The sequence below is a fragment of the Bemisia tabaci genome, unplaced genomic scaffold, assembly GCF_918797505.1.
Source record: "Bemisia tabaci unplaced genomic scaffold, PGI_BMITA_v3".
Classification (NCBI taxonomy): domain Eukaryota; kingdom Metazoa; phylum Arthropoda; class Insecta; order Hemiptera; family Aleyrodidae; genus Bemisia; species Bemisia tabaci.
In genome coordinates this window covers 23,672-43,754 of record NW_027311792.1, presented here as the reverse complement: position 1 = coordinate 43,754, position 20,083 = coordinate 23,672, and the positions used below count along the sequence as shown (strand labels likewise).

Genomic DNA, 20,083 nt, shown 5'->3' with positions numbered 1-20,083 from the left:
AAAGATTGATGTGCATATAGATATTTTTACTGGGGTTGAGGGATGCCCTAAAACTAAAAGCAAGTCTAGGAGAGAATCCGGAAAATTATTGCAAAATTTGAGGCTCTCATGAGGCATTTTAGCATTGGTACTAGGCACTTTCCATTTTTTTGTTATGTCGCTTGAAATAGTAAAATATTTCATGTAATTCCATGATGCTGTGAAGTTTTTCATACTTTTCTGGGGCTACCTTTATCATGTAACTTGCCCTAAAAAACACAGCCAATGCAAAAAAGAAAAATTTTTGTATTTGTGGTGCATAACGATCAAAACACGTACTATGCACTTCAACGTTGGAGTCGAAAATATAATATTGCACTATCCTCATCAATATATTTAATGCCTACATTGAAGACTTCATCGGTAAAAGGGCGTATGAGCCTTAAAATGCTGCTAAGTTAAGATGTGTAATTTTTTCACAGCATTTGCAATGAAATCCAGTTGAGTTACTTCCACTCAACTGTGAGGGAAAATTCGGAGCAGATCTAGGGGAAAACTCATGGCAGAGCTTTCGAATAGGTTACTCGTATATAATTATTATAGAACTACGTTGCATAATCTTAGCAGCACAGGCAGCCTCATACGCCCTTTTATCGAAAAGGTCCTAGATTTCTGAAAAAATGAATGAAATGTATTTCACTTGAGATTTTATTTTTCAAGAAATATTGCAACCCTGCCCGTGTCAAAGTCTGTATCCTTGCAGATCTAGCGCGCTGATTGGTTGGACGCTTCACGCTGCTGCGTGACTTTTTCATGTTTGTGCTTGCTTCGCGTATCCTCCCAGCTTCCCCCTCCCCAATACCATAGTGCCTCCGGTCAAGATCTTCGCCGGCGGCATTTTCCGGCGTCACATGATGGGTTGCTTCGCTTGATTCGCGTCGCGTGAGCTTCAACTCTGCCGGCACGCTTCAGACATCATGCCGCCGACTTCGGTAGTACGTTATTCTTGCCATTCACTAACTGTTTTTAAAGTTTTTAGCATGTCTTCCAACTTCAAATTCTCGCTTACGAACTTTCTGAGTGCGATTAAGTATACCCTCGGGATATTTTGTCGTGTTTTCGTGTGACTGAACAATCCTGATGAACGCCCGCGTGTTCCCGCGCAATTTCGTGTATCGGATTTGTCCCTTCGGAATTTGACTCCAATTCTCATGAATTCTCGCCATGAAATTAGATGTGAAGTGTAATTCAGTCAGAGCATTAACGATTCGTGAGTGAAAATTTTCGCGATCCGGTCGAGTGTTTTCAGGCTTCAACCATGACAGTCTAGCGTGCTCGAGAACTTGGCCTGCTTTCAACTCTCTGAGATGGTTTGATTGGTTCTGGAATCAAGGTTTGAGATACTTTTCCTACTTTGATTTAAATTCTGCCCATCTACGGATTATTCTTCTCATTATTTCATGACGCATTTCAATGACCCATTCGAGAAATGGCACACTTTAAGTCCTCCAGATGACCAGACCAAATCTCACAAGAGAGACAGATCACTGTTTAGTTTTAACATGTTGCACTAAGATATAAAGCGAAACCATTTCTCATTGTATCTTGAGTATTTACACAGTAATCGTTGTAAGAGCTGTTGAAATCAGGCAATCCATATGTTGTAGAAAACATTTCCAAAATGTAAAAGAGGTGCCCTTTCTCGAGTCGATCACGTTTTGTCGGGACATTCTTTGTCTCAATTTTCTCATTATAGGTACAATGATCGGGTACATAATTGTCTTCTTAATGCACAAGTTAGTCAGCAAGTAAAGGTTGATTGCCCTGAAACTGGATGGGCAATCTGATGTTAATAGCTCTATGTTACCTTCCTCTGGCAACAGCAGTCGTCTCATCACTCGGAGTATTTCATTTTAAACAGCGCGTGTACTCCATGTACCTATATAATTTTGCACATGTACTCATTCAACACAATGACTTTCCGCATTCTTTGTTTCTTCCATTTCTCAGCTGTTCTTTTCTCCTCTTCCTGGCATGTGTTTTTTCCATTCGGAAATAGATAAATTAGGTGCCGCAGTTAAGTACTTATTTCCTTTTGCGAGGTCAGAGAAGTACCCGTCAATTTAGGCCTCAGAATTGTTTAATCTGTTAATGTGACAATATTATAGAGCATTATGGAGTATCATATCCAAGATTCCTTTCCTACCCCTCCAGCTCTTTTCAGTGCAATTCATTGACCTCTACCATTCTTGCAGTGCGAGGAAAATTGCACAATAAATATTTGAGCGTAGGCATATTTTATTTATCGGTGCTTCGTTCAAATATCTCCATTCGCCTCCCTTTTTCCCTATAGAGGTTTTCTTGAGGTATACAAGTAGCTTTCCAGAGAATGGATCTGGACCTAAAGGTTTCCTTTGAGAGTTGAGGTGAAATTCTGAAATTAGTATGCATTTGACATTATTACATCGACAAATGTTGCGATAAAACTGTTTCAAATTAACTGTCTTCTTAACCATCCTACATTTTCGAAATCGTTAGGGAACTCTACCTGAAGTCCAAAAACTCTCAGGGAACTCCTTTTTAAAATCCTATGGCAATTCTGTTCCCAGAAACAAGAACAAAGTATTTCGGTCAGTTTTCTCCTCAGTAGGTTACTTAAGTACCTAATCATAATCGGATATTTTTGAACATCACACCGCAGAAATTTTTTGATTATTATTTGAACGTTGTCGAACATTTTTGGCGTCTTGTATCAGACCTACAAGAGAATGAGTCGAAAGAAGGGAGAGGTGAGGTGATGAACTCTCTTTTCGTCTTGTCAAAATAAGTAAGGTTTTTGCCAAATTAGAATGAGAGGGTGAGCGGCATCGTTTGATTGATTTGATTACATACGTGGACAAGGAATGAGCGAAGTATCATGAAATTAGAATTGGCGACGACCAGGCGGGCGAGACACCCCACCGGATGTCTGGCTGTCTGCAGGTGGTCCTTTAGGTAGATAAGAAACCCTTTTCTCGGGATCCGCAGCCCGAGCGAGCGATTTCAGCTCATTTCATTCTGATTCCCTCGCTCTGTTTCCTCCTAGACTTCGGGTTTTTCCCCCGTGACTTCGATTTTGTCCTTTGTAGCCTGCCGAATCTCCTCTTCCTTGTCAATCAAACTCTTAGGTCCCTACGCTCTCCCCCCTACCTCTCCGAATTTTTTCTCGGAAAATGTCGAGAACCTTCTCACTTCTCTTGTTTAGGAGCGTTACTTTCCTCGCTTCCCGCCACCCCCCTCCCCTTTTCATTCTCGTTGTATCATGATCCTCCTGCGATCATATCAGTGCAAGCCGCCTCCCCCCTCCCCCTCCTCTGATAGATTGGCGGCTTCGAGTCCAGCTCCTGTTGAAAGAAGTGCCACCCACTTTGTCGAGTCTCGAGTATCTTCGTTTTTAATGCGAGGTCTTGTAATGTCGAGGAAACTTTTCTTCGCCGTATTCTATTATTCGGTATTTCATTTCTATTTCATTTAACCATTATTCGGATTTCGAGCGCTGTCTGGCTTAGCGTTAGGTACTTTTTTTTGAAGGGGGGGGGGGGGGTGTCCTCAAAGAAAACGTTTATTTTTGAAGAAAGTCATGAATATTTTTCCTTGGCATTTTCAGACACTTTAGATCGAATCACAAATCAAATTCTCTGAATAATGGGAAGAAAAATATTGACAAATTCTCCCCGAAAATTCGTGATTTACCAAAGGAATTTTGCAACACCTGATGGCTCGTAAGGCGTTTTTCTTTAGTGCGGCAGCTTAGATGCCTCAATTGGAATTTCAGGGATGCTGAATCTTCCAAGCTCTCATGTTTTCAAGCGGCCGCCCACTGGCTTTCCACAAACTTTCCCTCCACTTTAAAAAATGAGGACCTTTCCCTTCTTGTTCTCCTTGATTTTCGACTCTTGGCCCTTAAATATCCCCCCCCCCCCCCCCCGGCCACATTTTTAAGGATGTTTCTACATTTTCATGCAGATTACCATGATGAGGTCAGGTATCTTCAGTTTCCTAACTTGAAGGGATTGTTGGAATTTAGGCCGTTTTTTCACAAACATTCCTATTTTCTTCTCATCGCGATTCTCTGCTTATCATTTAGGTTTTACCTTCCCATTGTTCTTTTTTCTCAAACCCTTCTAACTTGCTCCCTCAATCGCTCCTAATTTTCGGTTGGTCCCTCTGACTCCCTTTGTATGTGCTACCTCCCTCTACTCATTACTCTTTTCCTCTTACATTTTCTCTGCTTTCTTGTCATATTATTCACAGTTCCCTCCTATCTGCTGTTTATTTTCCTGTTTCATTTCTACTTCTTGGATCTTTATCTTACCCTCTCTATTGTTTGACTACTTTATAATCTTAAGGCGATTCGTCAAGCTCTAAGTGACATGGTCGAACTGGCATACGATGCATCCTATCGATTAGGTAAAAAATCTCGGCAGATTTTGAATTTTTAGACTAAAGAAGGACGATAGCCTCTGCGCATGATCCTCAAGAATTATTCTAAACCAAAAAATGTGCATAATGTCGGGAAATGAAAGTAATATCCTACTTGGAAAAAACCTCGCATTCGAGTCAGTTACCTATCGATTTCTATACATCGGATGCAATGTTTTTTCCAATCAGGATTTTGCCTCCAATTCCCTACATTTTGCATATTTTTTAGTTAAGAATGATTCTCTAGGCTCATGCGCAAGGGACCATCGCCCTTTTTATTAGCTAAAAATGCAATATCTATAGAGGCTTTTTATCTAATTACTGCGATATATCGCAAGCCAGTTCGACCACGTCATTTGAGCTTGACGAATCACCCTAACATTTTCCACCTATGTCAACGTCTAATTGATTATATTTTCTCTTTTTTGTTATGTTTTTTATTTATTTCTTTGATTTGACATCGTGAGTGGGTGGACGCCTGTTTCTCCCGCTTGTTGAAGTTAAGGTGATACGTCAATCTCGAGTGACGTGGTCGTATTGGTATGTGATGTATCGCATCGATTAGATCAAAAATCTCGGCAGATTTTGAATTTTTAGCAAAAATAAGTACGATAGGCCCTGCACAATGCATATTGGCCTAAAGAATCATTCTAAACTCTAAAATTGGCAAAATTCAGAGAAATGAAAGAAGAATAGCGTTAGGATAAAAATCTCGCATTCGATTTCTGTACCGAATGCGAAGTTTTTTTCCTAGCACTATTCTGCTTTCATTTCTCTTAATTTTGCCAATTTTTGGTTTTAGAATGATTCTTTAGGCTTATGTGTTGTGGCTATCGCCCTTTTTTTGCTAAAAATTCAATATCTACCGAGATTTTTTACCTAATCGACGCGATTTATCGCATGCCACTTCGACCACGTCACTTGAGCTTGACAAATCACCTTCAGGGGGGGGGGGGGGGCGCTTTTTTAACTATTATCTTATTTTTTAACTGTATTTTTGTACGGTGCGTCTCCACAGCTCGTTCGACTGTCGGATAGATGGTCCGCCAAATAGTCCGCCGGGCGCTCTGTCATCCGACAGAGCGCTCGGGGAGTTGTTTGACGTACCCTCCATCCGACGGTTGGGCGAACTGTGTAGACGCACCTTCGACTCCTTGGCTCTCGTTATAAGGACAATCAGTGAGCAGATCCCCATCCAAGTGGAGGTCACCAACGTGGCACCACATCGATGAGCATTGATGAACTCCACCTGGACAGGGGTCTGCTCGCTGTTCGTCCATGTAACGAGGGTCTCGGGTAGTGGTTGTTATTGTGGTGGTGGTGCATGTCGGTGGTGGTGGTGCATGTTGGTGGTGGTGCATGTTGTTGGTGGGAACCGAGTTTAGGGTGAGTCTCCACGGTTCATCCGACTATCGGACGGATGGTCCGCCAAGCAATCCGCCGAACGCTCTGTCACCCGACAGAGCGCCCGGGGGGTTGTTTGACGTACACCCTCCATCCGGCAGTCGGACGAACTGCGTAGACGCACCTTCGACTCCGAGGCCCTCGTTACACGGACAAACAGCTAGCAGATCCCCATCCAAGTGGAGGTCACCAACGTTCATCGATACTTATCGATGAGCATTGATAAGCTCCGCTTGGATGGGGATCCGTTGGCGATTTTGTCTCTGTAACAATGGCCTCGGGTGGCCATGCGTGTAGTGGCGGTGGCGCGAGGTCCGGGGGTTTTGGAGGGCACTGTCCATCGGGGCTCAGCGCCAGCAGGTCTGGGTATGGGTCTGCTGATGGGATCCTCGCCGGAACTGCACGAGCGGCGGTCGCCGTTGCACGCCTCGGCCGTGAGGGGCAAGTCGCGATGAAAACAACTCGGGTTCCCGGGAACCCGGGTTCAGCGGAACCATTTCGAGGCCTTACAAGATTCACCTCAAGGCCTTACACGATTCGGGAGTCGGTAAATTGCGCCGATTCCGCACAACGATGATTGTAAATTGCGCCGATCCCGAAAAATTGGAATAAGAAAATTGCGCCGATTACGTAAGACAGTTCTTAGTGGGTTTTAAAAATATTGATGGTTCGACTACGCTGGTGAAGCGATTTGAAAAAAAACAAGCGGGAAAGTTCTAATACGTGGGTATTAGAGAAGCGCTCAGCGGTGAGCGCAATTTTAATGAGTCCCAGATTTAATTTACTACCTATTAACTGAGTATGTTAAAATTTGCAATAATTAAAACATCTAAAATTGTGCTTCCTCCCCCCCCCCCCCCGAAAAAAAATCCAAGATCCATAAGAAAAATAATGATCCATTACTTAAGTACCGAAATATTAATACATAAAAAATCCTCGATTTCTCATAAAAACAGAGAAAACTATTACGGCTCCAAAAAAATAACTTTTCTAGATCATTTGAAGAAAATGTATCAAAGATGAACGTATCACTTAACGAGGCCAAATTAATTGTTTTAATGATGCCCTAATTGGACACGTAAAAAATATTATAGGTAAATAAATGAACGAAATATAAATATTAATAGGTAAATGATGAGACAATAAACGAAATCAATCAACTGCAACTGATTGTGAGTACTGAAGGTAACTTTTCGCGAATCGAAGGCACCATGTGTCCGCTAGGTTGCAGCACACTACGCTAAAACCTTCTAATGACTCATGATCAGACACAACCTTTCCTATGTTTATTGTTTATGCTCTATGATACTCTGTCTTCGTGATAACAGGATTTCATACAATACAATAATCTAATACGTAATTACGTAAATAGAGAAAGAGAATTCTTGCAATACCAGAATTATAACCAGGGTAAACGGAAATTACATTCATTTTTTCCTCCTCATATTATGTTGAGCCTTAGTGAAAAATCTTTCCCACTTTCCTTCCGCAGTTTTCCTTCTGACAGCAAATTGTTAATCATGTTCTCCTGAAATCCTTGCTTTCATTTAGTAGATTCGGAATTTCTCATAAATTTTAGGAATTTAAATGCGTTTACAGAAATTTCTGGCCAACCAAAGGCAGAAGTTGCCTCTACGCCTTAATTTATAAAGGTAACTTACGTTCTGTGTAATTAATAAACCATGCTGGCCCAAATATCTGAAACCCTCTACTGTGATAACATTCGAATCAGTCACTGTTACAGGGACAGTAATATCTTCAATGTAATCTATAGGGATATTGTAGGTATAGGTATATCGTAACAAGTCAACAGTGAAACTAGCAGACCATGTATCTCGTTTGCGGTGCTTAAAAATCTCCGCTCCCATTTTATTCTTTTGACAGAGAACAAATCATTTTTCCTCCTTGGTTTTCACAGAGTTTTCTTTGCACAGAGAAGAAAAATTGCAGAAGTTTTTATAAATTGATGTTGGTTGGTTTTCCGTGTAAAGAAGAAAGTATGAAAGGAAGTCTACAACGTCGCAAACCGAGATACGGGGTCTGGTAATTCCACCGTCCAACTGTATTTTACAGAAATTACATTGTGAGTATGGAGCTGATCACTAGAATTACTATGCATAGATATGTACCTAGGATAAGGGTGGTTGCAACAGTATTTGTCATGAATGGTCCATGACACCTGCAGAAAAGATCGGTGGTTCCTGAGTGATGATAAGAGGACTCGTAGGTTTCGTTGAAACGCATGATTCTCATATGTATCTGTAGAGGTATAGAGTTTTGGCCTGCTGAGGAGTTGAGTAAATTAGGAGCCATTGCTCATAAGCTGACAAAGTTAGGAGGAAACACGATGAAACTGTAGAACTTTTGATACTTTGAGAATGTAAACAAAGACTCAACCTCAAAAATCTTTCACAATAATATTGTGTACTCAATTTCCAAAAACTCTATGGTTCATGAATTTTTTAATCAAAGGTAAGTAAAAGTTCTCCAACTGGATGAGAGATGGCCGTAGTGATCATTCGACGAAATTCTCTCTGCCATTTTACCTATTCATGGAATCAAGTAAATGTAGGTCCCCGTTTATTAGACGATGCGACGCATGAAAAAATGCCAGGCGAAAGCAGTATCTTTTGTTATTGTAAGTCATAAAATCAGGTTGTAGGTAAGAAAACTTCCTCACACATGGAGGTGATGTAACTTTCAACCTCATCTCCTACATAGTCTGGTGGAACACTTATTATCGTCTTACGGTAAGTAATGGAGAAACCTTGTTTTATCGTCTCAAAGCGAGTCCTTAAGGAAGGTTATTTACCCTCTTTACTGAAAAGTAGACAACAGGCCAGTTGAAATTTTGCTCTCATTGAGCGTTCAAATGTCTGTGTTAGGTCTGCGGAGATAACACATAAGGTGTCTTGCAATGAATCTGACGGAACCAAATTCACCAGAGAGTGAATGAGTAAATGAGTCATGAAACCTAGAATTTTTAGTACAAATAAGAGGCTAACACATACCTTTGTTATGGAGCAATGTGAGAGGTAGAATGTAGCGGTTTCAGAGTAGAGTGTTATAAGGAAGATTTATGAAACTGTCGGTGCCGCAAAAAATCTTAGACTTTGAAAGTACACAATTTTCTGCTACTTCAGATATCTCAGATTTTTTGACACCTAGTTAAACTCAATAATTAGAAGTTGTGAACTGACAGGGATGTGATGACGACATCGCTTTGAGAATAACAGATATTCTATGATCAAGGATACACTCGAGCGGTCCTTTTCATAATTTGCAGCGATGAGGTGGTGACAATTACGAAGGTACAAATCCCTGCGCTTGAGCTGCGCAAAATGCTCCAGTCGTTTATCTATGCTATTCAGCATAAAAATGCAAACCGTGTTGTAATTGGTGCTTGAGAACAACTGTGGTACACTAGTATAATGAAGCATTTTGCATGTATCGCAAATGGCAGATCTCCTACCTGACATACTTTAATTAACCCAAAAACACTAAAACAGTCTCTGAGGTAGCATGATAATTGGTCAAATAATTTCACAGCATTATACTTCAGAAACTTTCACAAACTTCACGAGGTGGGCAGAACGAGTCTGAAGACAAGACACGACATACTTTGAATAATTCCAAAATATTATGCTTCAAATTTCAGACAATTTCACAATCTTAAATTTCACAACACAATCTTAAACGAGGCGGATGGATTATGGAATTAATTATGGATGGAGGGAGATGGACGAAATATGAAAACACAAAGGAGTAAGCGAGACGCGAGAAGCAAATACGGGAGAGTAGTGTCATCTGATCTGAATCTGAATCGCGGCTATGTACCTACAAGGTAGATTTACACAGGTATGGACAGAACTAAACAACTGGCCTCTGATTGGCTCTCCAGCGGCCCCTTAACGTCAGCCATTTTGGATGTTTTGATAATTTTGATTTATTATGTTCGGTTTATCGTTTGTCAAAATTTTGTGGGATTTTTTGCACAATTTTGGTTATGCGATATTAATTTTAGTGTTTAAACGCACAAACGTTTGAATGTTAATTTGATTGTAATTTAATTAAAAAACGGGCCCCTTAACCTACGTCACGAGGTCATGTGACACGTACTGAGGCTCATGGGAAATTTTCAACTTTTCCATACCTGTGTAAATCTACCTTGATGTACCTACAGAAAATGAACATTGATCTTATTAAGCCAGAAGAGGGCCAAAGACGCCAAAACTCATGAACCAATTAGAGAAGGGCAAAAGGATGGCAATACTCTCCAGTACCTAGGTCAAAGACACATAACCTAGATGTAGGCGAATTCTACTAAGGTCTCCGAATAAGGTTATCACCGGTGGAAAAGTTTTCGGAAAACAGAACGCGAATCTTGAACTTTCAGAAGTAATTATAGGATAACTATAAACCGCATAGCAAAGAGAGTTTTAGGACTGTTATTTATTTCTTACGCTAATTTGCATTTAATCGTATTCACAGAGGCATAATGAGGTAATCAAAAAAAAAAAAAGTAAAAATGGCGTTTCGTGCATCGATGAGTTGGTGCGCCATTTGATCGCTTGAGCGCCCTACTATACTAGAGCTCTAGTGGCAAATCGAAATCAAAAAGCGCCGCCTATCGGCTGAGCGCTTAAAAACTTAAAATGCAAGCTTACCTGCGCTTTATTTTTTCTCTGAATTGAAGTGATAAGATGCCCGTTTGGCGAATTGATACCGAGTGAGTTCACGTCGTCCATATGAGGAGTTGATTGATTCTGGCTTGTTCTTCGCTTACTGGGGGTCTGACTCTTGCAGAAGTGTCGATACTTTGAATTTTATTATAGACCTCGAGTTGATAATGTAGTAGAGCCTCTAGAAAAGCGGGTAAATGTGGATGTGCCGAATAAAAGTAGTCACCGAATTTGCTGTGGAACGATTCGCAACAATTAGTTGTTCTGAACGTGTCCGGCGATGCACATGCCCATAAATAGGGAGGATAGGTGACATCAACGTCCAGATAATTGTCCACGAAGTAATCACAATATAACTTTACTCTGTCATCGTTTGGACAGTCAGTCATAAAATTTTCCACAAAGCAACTTTCAACTTCGTCGGGGTCAAGAAATAAACAGTCCAAAAATGTGATGAAGCCACTTACTAATTTCGGACGATTGATCTTTTTCATATAAGTACTCATAGATTTTTTCATATTTTCATAGATTCTATCCTATCTACACTGATTGTGAGATAACACGTTCAATCTCATCTGCTTCGCTACTGCTGCATTGATCAACAGCGTTGTCAGGTCCTTCTGAAAAACTGCAAAATAAGGCAGAATCGGCGCAATTTTCCATCCGTGCTCTTTTCGAAATAGGCGCAATTTACGATCAGCTTCTTTGGGAATCGGCGCAATTTACCAGCTTCCACACGATTCACCTCAAGGCCTTAAACCCAGGCACCCACTATGACGATTCGGCCGTATACCTAGTTTTAAGAAAGTCGTTAAAAAGTTTAATTCTTCTATAACTAATCAGCTTTAAGCCATGTGAGGAGATGAAATGTGACAATACGATTCCACCGAACGTTGCAGTTAAAGTCATCATTTTAGTAATAATTTCAAGGAATTCACTTTGAAATATTTGTCTACATTCCTATCCCTTATTTGAAATTAATCTTTTTTGTCGTGAACTGAGAATGAACTCTAATTTCTTTCGTGGTTATTTCCTGAAAAATTTTCAAGAGGATGGTGTAAAAAATTCTCTCATGAGAAATGATACTTTTAAGTTTTGGATACCGTTGCCTTTTACCCTCCTCGTTGACGATTCTTAAGTATTTATTTCCTTAATAGTTACGCATCTTTAGAGCTGTAGAAATCTGCAGTTGAATTCTGCTCTCCTGCTTGCCGTGCTTAATGAGCCTACTTATATATTGCTGTATTCAGTGCCTGTAATTTGAATTTACCCTAGCATCGTCGACTATTCTTAAGTATTTATTTCCTTAATAGTTACGCATCTTTAGAGCTGTAGAAATCTGCAGTTGAATTCTGCTCTCCTGCTTGCCGTGCTTAATGAGCCTACTCATATATTGCTGTCTTCAGTGCCTAATTTGAATCTTTAGGCGTATAATTTCCAGATGCTCCTTGATACCCCCTCAACTCGAAATCCCATTTACATCACCTGAAGGGAAATGCTTATGAAATGCACATAGTACATCTATAGCCCAAAAATCTAAACCAGACAGAATGAAAACTGAATACATTGGGAAAAACGACACGAGTCTCAAAAATTTCAGGATTCGTATTAGTATGTGTCTCTTCTTATGTGTACACAGAGATATGTGCGAGAAATGACACTATGACAGGGGTGTATTATCCTCTTTAGTGTGCGCCGGGTCCTGCAGTCCTAAGTTCTAGTGTGTGCACCACTTCACTAGTACGGTCGCAGGTCTCTCTCCCCCCTCCCCCCCCCATAAAAAAATCTAATCTCCCAGTAATATTCACTAAAATTAAACGCAATCTTAGTAAATTTCACTAAAAGTAATTAAGCGCGCTTATATTATTTCTTGTAATTATCCCACTTGCAATGCCTCTTGTTTAAGACTACTAAAATATAGTAAATAAGGAGAAGAAAATTAATAGATGGATTTTATGCAGCACACTTCAACTGACTAAAATCAATACAGAAAGTGGTGAACTTCATCTTAGTAAAAAAACATTTTTTTTTTATTTAAAGAATCTAAGTAGAAAGTTGAGAGATTTTTAACTCGGCGAGTCAGAGTAATCGTGCCGATTACAATGCGGTAGGCATAAAGCGCGTATTCACGCCTGAAAACCTGTAGGGATACTTAACGCATTGCACCAAACGACAGTGCGCGCGGTCGGCATGGAACGCATATATTAGCGCCTACAAGACTGCAGGAATCCTTCACGCATACCGCGTACATCCCGATATAAATTATTTTGGAAGCATTCGGATTATGTTTGTTGTACTTAGTATGCCAGTCATGAAATCATCTATCCTCCCTTCAGTCACATTTTTCTTCTCAATCCAGATCTCTGACGAATATTTCTTGCACCAAGGTTATAAAGGCCTTCATAATCTTTTTCTCGAAATTTGATCGAATTTAAAAAAAAAAAACATTTCTGAATGAAATATTGATCCTCAATGAATCTCAAGACATCCCTTCGAGCATCCTATTTTTAGCATATTTTTAATGAGGTAATCCTTTTCTCGCCCCTTTTTTTTCCGGAAATCATAGAAATTTTGCAGGTCTGTTACACTAAGCCGTAACATTCCGAGGGTGCTCGCGGTTTTCTTTCTATTTTTTCATGATTTTCCAAGTGCTCGCGTTTTCCGCCAAGCAGTTTTCTTCCGTAACGCATTTTTTATTTTTTGCATCACATGCAGCTCAAATGTTCATCAGGATCCTTTCGTAAATGGTAGCTTCTCTGACGCAAATGATTTCTTTCTCAAATGATCCACTGAATACTCATATTTCCGAAGCCCTATTCTTCCAAAGAAAAGAATAACAATGATAATGCTCCTTACACTCACTGTTCTTAACGCAACTCACTACCTTATTCACAATACAGTTTTAAATTTTATTTCCATCTGTTTGAGCCAACAATAAGTAGATGCTAAGGTCGCAAAATACGTATCCATGGGAGGAACTAGAAATTTTTCGTAGGAGAGGTATTTAATCGTAGGAGAGGGTCATGGGGCGCGTAGGAAGACATTCCACCAAAGGGTTGTGCAAAGTCGCCCCCAGCTTCTAAAAGGGTTGGAGAGGATGCCTCCTTTTAAATTTTAGAAATTGAGACGGCCTAAGAGCCATTTTAAATGTGTAAATTAATTTAAAATACAGTTTCAAAGGTCCCATCTTTCAAGAGAGTCAAGTAGAACTATGAAGGTCCAAGGTCCCCGGCTCTCCCGGTTCTACCCTTGTTCGATGCAACCACCGATGATGTTTTACAGTTTTTTAAATGGAAAATATATCTTTGAAATAATCTGTGAATTTATGTGAACGAGCGATGGAAATTCACAGACTGGTTATGGGAAAAAGTGTATTAAATTCTTGCAAAGCAAGTAGCACCTGAGTGGAAATTTAGATCTAAATTGCTCATCGATACGTTTAGTTTTTGAGCCAAATGATTTGAATTTTTTGGAAAAATCCTTGTCCACACGCATTAACGTCTGTTGAAAAACAAAAAGTAGGCAGTAGTAGTGAAACACTACCTCGCGTTTATTTGCGTTCAAACTTTTTTTTTTACTCAGAATTTGTATATTTTTTGATAGTAACAAGACGTATGTTGTTCGTTAGTCAGGGCCTAAATCGTGGGCCAAAAATTTAACCGGCAACCTATTTAGGTCCATCACTGCTTGAACTGGCCCATTTTAAGTGTTTTTTTTGGCACTTGAAGGAGGTCAACTGCCCATTTTAAGTGTTTTTTTTTTTGGCACTTGAAGGAGGTCAACTATGGTTAAAAATCACCCCTAATATCGACCGGTCCTCGTGAATTTTTCTCATCGTTTCAGCCTGCCCGTTTATACCCGTCGCCAGCAATACGTTTTGATCGGAAGTAATATTTTCATTTTAAATATAAATTGCAGTAAATTAGCAAGAAAATTAGAATAGATAAAATGTTAATTTGTTCTCCTCGTCACTGATGTGTGTAAGAACTTAGGAATTGCTCTCACAGCCTGGCCGAAATCACCGCACTGCGTGCGGGTAGAGACGAAACGGGCAGTGAGGGCAATGATTGAACGAGTTATTTGAAGAAGGCGTAACCGCCGAATTTTCAGCAATTGAATTCACGACTGAATACTGTTTTTTAAGGGTGGACACATTTTACCACCTTGCAATTCTAAATGAAATTACTCTTTGAACTTTTTTCCAAACATTTGAATATCTGCTTTAGTGGAAAAAAGGCGTAAGTTCTAAGCCACCTCCCCAGCGCAGAGCACTTATAAACGATAAAAACGATTTGAATATATTATTTAAACAGGAATATGAAAAATTGTCGATAGAGCTCAAGTTTTTTTATGTTATCTCGAAACTTTACTTTTGACGGTTACGTCCCTCTTTAGATAACTCGTTCAATCCGCATGCACGACACAGAAAATATGCTGGGAATGGGTCTTTGACTGTCTGGTCATTTCTATCTCCTAGGAAATCTATTGGCCAGCATCAGACTCCTGAGCGTGTTGACCGTGCGTCTAGATTTACCAGTTAAATGGTTACAATGATCAGAAATCTGGTACTGGTCAGTATAGATTTCCTCGGAAGCATGTAATACATGCATGTATAATGTATAGCCAGATAGTCTGATATCCATTACTCCATAGATCTACTTATCCAAGTGTAAGAACTCAAGAGAGTGCGCTCGCTGTCTGGCCGAAATCGCCGCACTGCGTGCGGGCAGAGACGAAACAGGCGGTGAGTGCAATGATTAGGTTATTAAATGTCAGTCGGACATAAGTATTTTAAGAATCAGAAAATTTGGGATTTTTTTTTCTTTTTTCTTTCTTTCTTTTTTTTATGGAAATTGTCCGCAAGACCCCTCCCCTCCCTTATCGTAAGATCCAAAAAGGCAAGAATAGACCTCCTCCCTGCTAAATGGTTTACGTAATATACAGTGGCGTGGTGTGATTTGCGATATATCGACTGATCGGCCATTTAAACCTATGGAAAAGGATCGATAAACAGGGTGTTCGCAGCGAACACCTTAATAATCGATTCTTTATCATGGGTTTAAATGGCATAACAATCGATTTATCGCAATTCACGCCACGCCACTGGTAATCTACTTGAGTAGCCCTAACAATATTCTCTCAGGAACACACGTAGAAGAGTCCGACAAAATTAACTGTTCAAATTTTATTTTATACTCGTGTAGCGCGAATTGAATATTACCTAATCGTTAGGGGCTGTCGGCGGAGCTCCATCATATGTCCCGCGTTTTAAAAACTAGGATAGATTAACAGTCGCACTTAATAATGAAAGGTGTTTTTATTGTATGTAATTCACAGGAGATTATTGGACTGCATTTTGCAATAGGAACTAAATATCTGACTCACATATAAAGGTACTTATCTGCATATACAAACCAATGGCACACAGGTTGTTTCTATATTGAGCTGGAAATAGTGGTTTCCAATTGTAAAATGAAGTCCAATTTCGACTGCCTAACCGTCAGGGGCTGTCTGCGGTAAAGTATTTTGATCCCGAACTTTTTAACACCGATTTTTATAAGACACTTTCACGAGCTACTTTTTGATGAATACGATGTCTGATATAAATAATTCTGCTGATGTCAGTTGAATCTAGCTGCACGGATGCGAGCCAAAGATTTTGAAATGTCAGTAAAATTTCTTCACTCGTGTTCGGTCAATTCTAAATATATGAAGAGAGAGTCACTCGATTTTAGGACTGACTTTAAATCTGCAATTTTTGATATCCTTTTTAATGATAATAACGAGTAATTTCTTTCAATACTGATACCATTACTGAAATAATAATTTAAACTAATAGCTAATGCTAAAATTATTACTGAGTGTACCACCCCGAAATACTATCGGAGGAGCTTATCGATCTCTGGTTTCAATACCGGACATTCATGCGTCTTCAACTGTGTCATTGTATTTAACTAGGGTTTTACTTTTCTAAGAAAATAAAATATTGAAATTTTGCACGATAAGCCTCTTTGGAAAAATTGGAAAGATTAGGGAAAGCGTGCTTTAATTTACAGATCTTCAACTACAGTGGTATACCATGCATGATAAAAATTCACGCGCATTCGTTTTTGAATACTCAATTTTCCTCACCAATATGACACCATTTTTCAGTGTTGTCAGCTCTCCCTGCTTATCACGAAGTAGCCACAGCTCTAGCTAGCTAGTCTTATCAGTTTAGACTTTGTGACAATATCAAGAGATTTTTACTCCCTCAGCAGGATATAGTCGCTTAACTTACTTCGACTTACTTACGAATCTCTTCATAAGTTTTTGTGCACTTCATCAAGATAGTATTGTTCATATGCGACGCGTTGCTAGATATTTTCTAATGGCACGTTTTCCCCCCTTTGTTTCTCTCTTTTTTCAAACACTTCTCTTGTTTTCACCCTGAAGAACTGTCTGATTTTGCTCTTGGGTTCCCCCCTTTGTGTTAATAACATCATTAATCATTGCGAAATAAGCTAGCTTGTGAACTTGAAGTGGGGCTAATATAAAAGTTAGCTTAGGTTGTGCGGCTTGCATACTCTTGCCCTAGAAAAATAGGAAATATTTCACGACGTCGTGCAACTTATTGAAATATTTTGATGAGATTTGAAATCTCTCCAATCTTTTTTTTCTTTTTTTTTTTCGAGTTACCCTTTATTGCCTGCCTATAGCCCGCAGGGGCTGTCTGCGGCTTTTTCCAAGTACTGCCATCTTATATCCCATTTTCTTGCCTGCAACGATTTCCGAATTGTTCTTAATCGCCGAATTTGATCCACACGGACCTCTCCAACGTAAACCCTGGATGAAACTTCGGAATCATCTGAATGTTATTTTGACTAGTCGCAGTTTCAGCTCTTCCAAGCGGTCAAATTTGATTCAAATAGCAGAAGTGGATGTAAGTTACGGTCACCGTCTTCTGACCAGGATCGTCCTCTGCATCTATATCTCTTCTCTCGACTCACTCCCTGAAATAAGCTTACTGAAAAATGTCAATTTACCTATATGAATCTACTCACAAAGTCACAACTCAACATTTTCAAAAGCGCAATGTTGGTTTTCGGCACTTGCTATTTACCTATAAAAATGTTCGTTTTCTGAAGACTTCGTTACATTTGACCAGTATGCCAACTTGTTTTTCAAATTATTAACAAATGGGACCTCTGTGTTCCATGTCAATGCGATTGTTAAATCATTTAGAACATAAAACATACTCTGTGCTCTAAACGGACCACATAGTCAGTATTTTGGAGCAACATGTTTACTACACGGCAAACATTCTAAATGAGTGCCGCCTGTGAGCCTGATGATTAACTTGTCCGAGCAACACGGTTTTCACAGCACCAAACATTTTGGATGACATTCTTATATGAACTAAGTACCATTATTGGTCTTTCGTAGCGACGGCTTTCATTTTTGCGGCTCTTAAATTTTTGGCAGAACGTCCAACGAGACCCACATCATAGATATTTTTGTATTTTAGTCAATCAGAAGCAGAAAGTTCCTAATCAGTGTACGCCTTCGCCAGCAAAACACACATTTTGTGACGTTGCCAATTCGAATTGCAGCAGGCAATGAACGCGCGCTCCATATGTAGCGCCTTCAACTTCGTAGATATACTCCAAACGCTACACGAAAGTTGCAAATTGCCTACCCTGAGCCTGCCAGCGTGTGCAACTTGTACACCGTCCACTGTCACCGTTTCACCGTCAATGAAAATTAGTTTAGATAGTAAGAAGACCCCTAAATTCTGCGAAATTGATGATTGCTCGGCTCGAATCCCGAAAAATCACGCAGAACCTCAGAATACACGCTTCTTATTACACCATTCAATAATAGTAAGAATGCTCACGGACTGATCTCTTTCACATCGTGAGAATACGTCGGAAAGAGTGCGGAGTCGATTATCGCCTGGTGTACGGAGTAAGCCGGATATTACCGAATGGCAACAGGGTTGTAACTCTGACAAGATTAAACTTATTCAAGGTATTAAAATTGCAAGAAGAGGTACAGATTTTCAGAATGGGGTGTGGCAAATCTCACCGGAACACAAGGAAGCTTATCAGAAGTCAGTGTTTGAAGTCATCATCTGGAGGTCAATGATGAATCCATCATGATATCGCATCATTGACGAAAAAGGCTGTATTCTCTTCTCAATTTTTGAAGTCATCATTTGGAAGTCAACGATGAATCCATCATTATATCGCATCATCGACGAAAAAGGCTGTATTCTCCTCTCAATTTTTGAAGTCATCATTTGGAAGTCAACGATGAATCCATGTTGATATCGCATCATTGACGAAAAAGGCTGTACTCTCTTCTCAATTTTTGAAGTCATCATTTGGAAGTCAACGATGAATCCATCATGATATTGCATCATTGACGAAAAAGGCTGTATTCTCCTCTCAATTTTTGAAGTCATCATTTGGAAGTCAACGATGAATCCATCATGATATCGCATCATCGACGAAAAAGGCTGTATTCTCCTCTCAATTTTTGAAGTCATCATTTGGAAGTCAACGATGAATCCATCTTGATATCGCATCATTGACGAAAAAGGCTGTATTCTCCTCTCGAAGGAGAATTTACCATACAGTCGGAAAATGCGTACTCAGTCTCAAGCGGAGCCACAGCGACTCAAAAGGCATTTTAGTCGAAGATTAAGTAAATCTAGAAGAATGCAGACTCGAAAAAGTCAGACTTGAATTATATCTTCAATATCGCAGGCGCCACAAACATTGCATACCAGCTTCGTCACGTTGGTAAATGGTGATTACTCAACCCTCGGCATCAGTATTTTCAAATTGTCTCAATTATGGCGTCAAATTTTCCCGGAACTGACGAGTGGATCTGCAGAAACAGATTCTACTCGGCCTTAATCCCTGAAAATTTGAAAACCAGTTTTTTCAAATTGTCTCATTAATGGCGTCAAATTTTCCCGGAACTGACGAGTGGATCTGCAGAAACAGATTCTACTCGGCCTTAATCCCTGAAAATTTGAAAATCAGTTTTTTTCAAATTGTCTCATTAATGGCGTCAAATTTTCCCGGAACTGACGAGTGGATCTGCAGAAACAGATTCTACTCGGCCTTAATCCCTGAAAATTTGAAAAGCCTGGAGCACGGATATGCCAAAAATCCCTCTGGTGTCTCCTGATTTTAAACACATATGTCTATAGATGGCTGCAGATTCCTAACTTGCTAAATGAAAAGGGAATAGAAGCCAAATAAGTTGCAAAGAAAAAAAGATGGTCTCAATTTTTGACAATCTGAGGTTACAATTGCACGGAACCCCAGGCCCTATCATGAAAATGTCTTCAGATACCATCAACTTGCCGAGTCTGCATTTTTCACCGGTTTATAGAGTCTAAAAAGTACAATGCCAGCAGTCACTCTGATAGAAGGATTGATGCTTTTGACAATAGTGAATGTGTCATCCACGAGTGAGTCTTCATTTACAACGCATTAGAAGCAAGTCAAAGTCGGGTTTGATGCCCACTACCTAGAGGCATGTGAAAATATGGCTCATTACGG

At 39.8% G+C, this 20,083-nt stretch overlaps 2 long non-coding RNA genes across 2 annotated transcripts in view; both read left to right on the top strand.

Moving 5' to 3' along the window:
• Positions 1–857: 857 nt before the first annotated feature.
• Positions 858–20,083, top strand: part of LOC109039043 (uncharacterized) — a 36,720-nt gene continuing 17,494 nt past the window's right edge. Inside the window, exon 1 of the long non-coding RNA XR_011900770.1 lies at positions 858–1,372. This is a non-coding gene — a long non-coding RNA (uncharacterized lncRNA). The remainder of the gene's footprint in view (positions 1,373–20,083) is intronic.
• On the top strand, positions 10,495–16,608 carry LOC140225927 (uncharacterized). The gene is made up of 2 exons (XR_011900768.1): positions 10,495–14,257; positions 14,304–16,608. It is a non-coding gene; the product is annotated as an uncharacterized lncRNA (long non-coding RNA).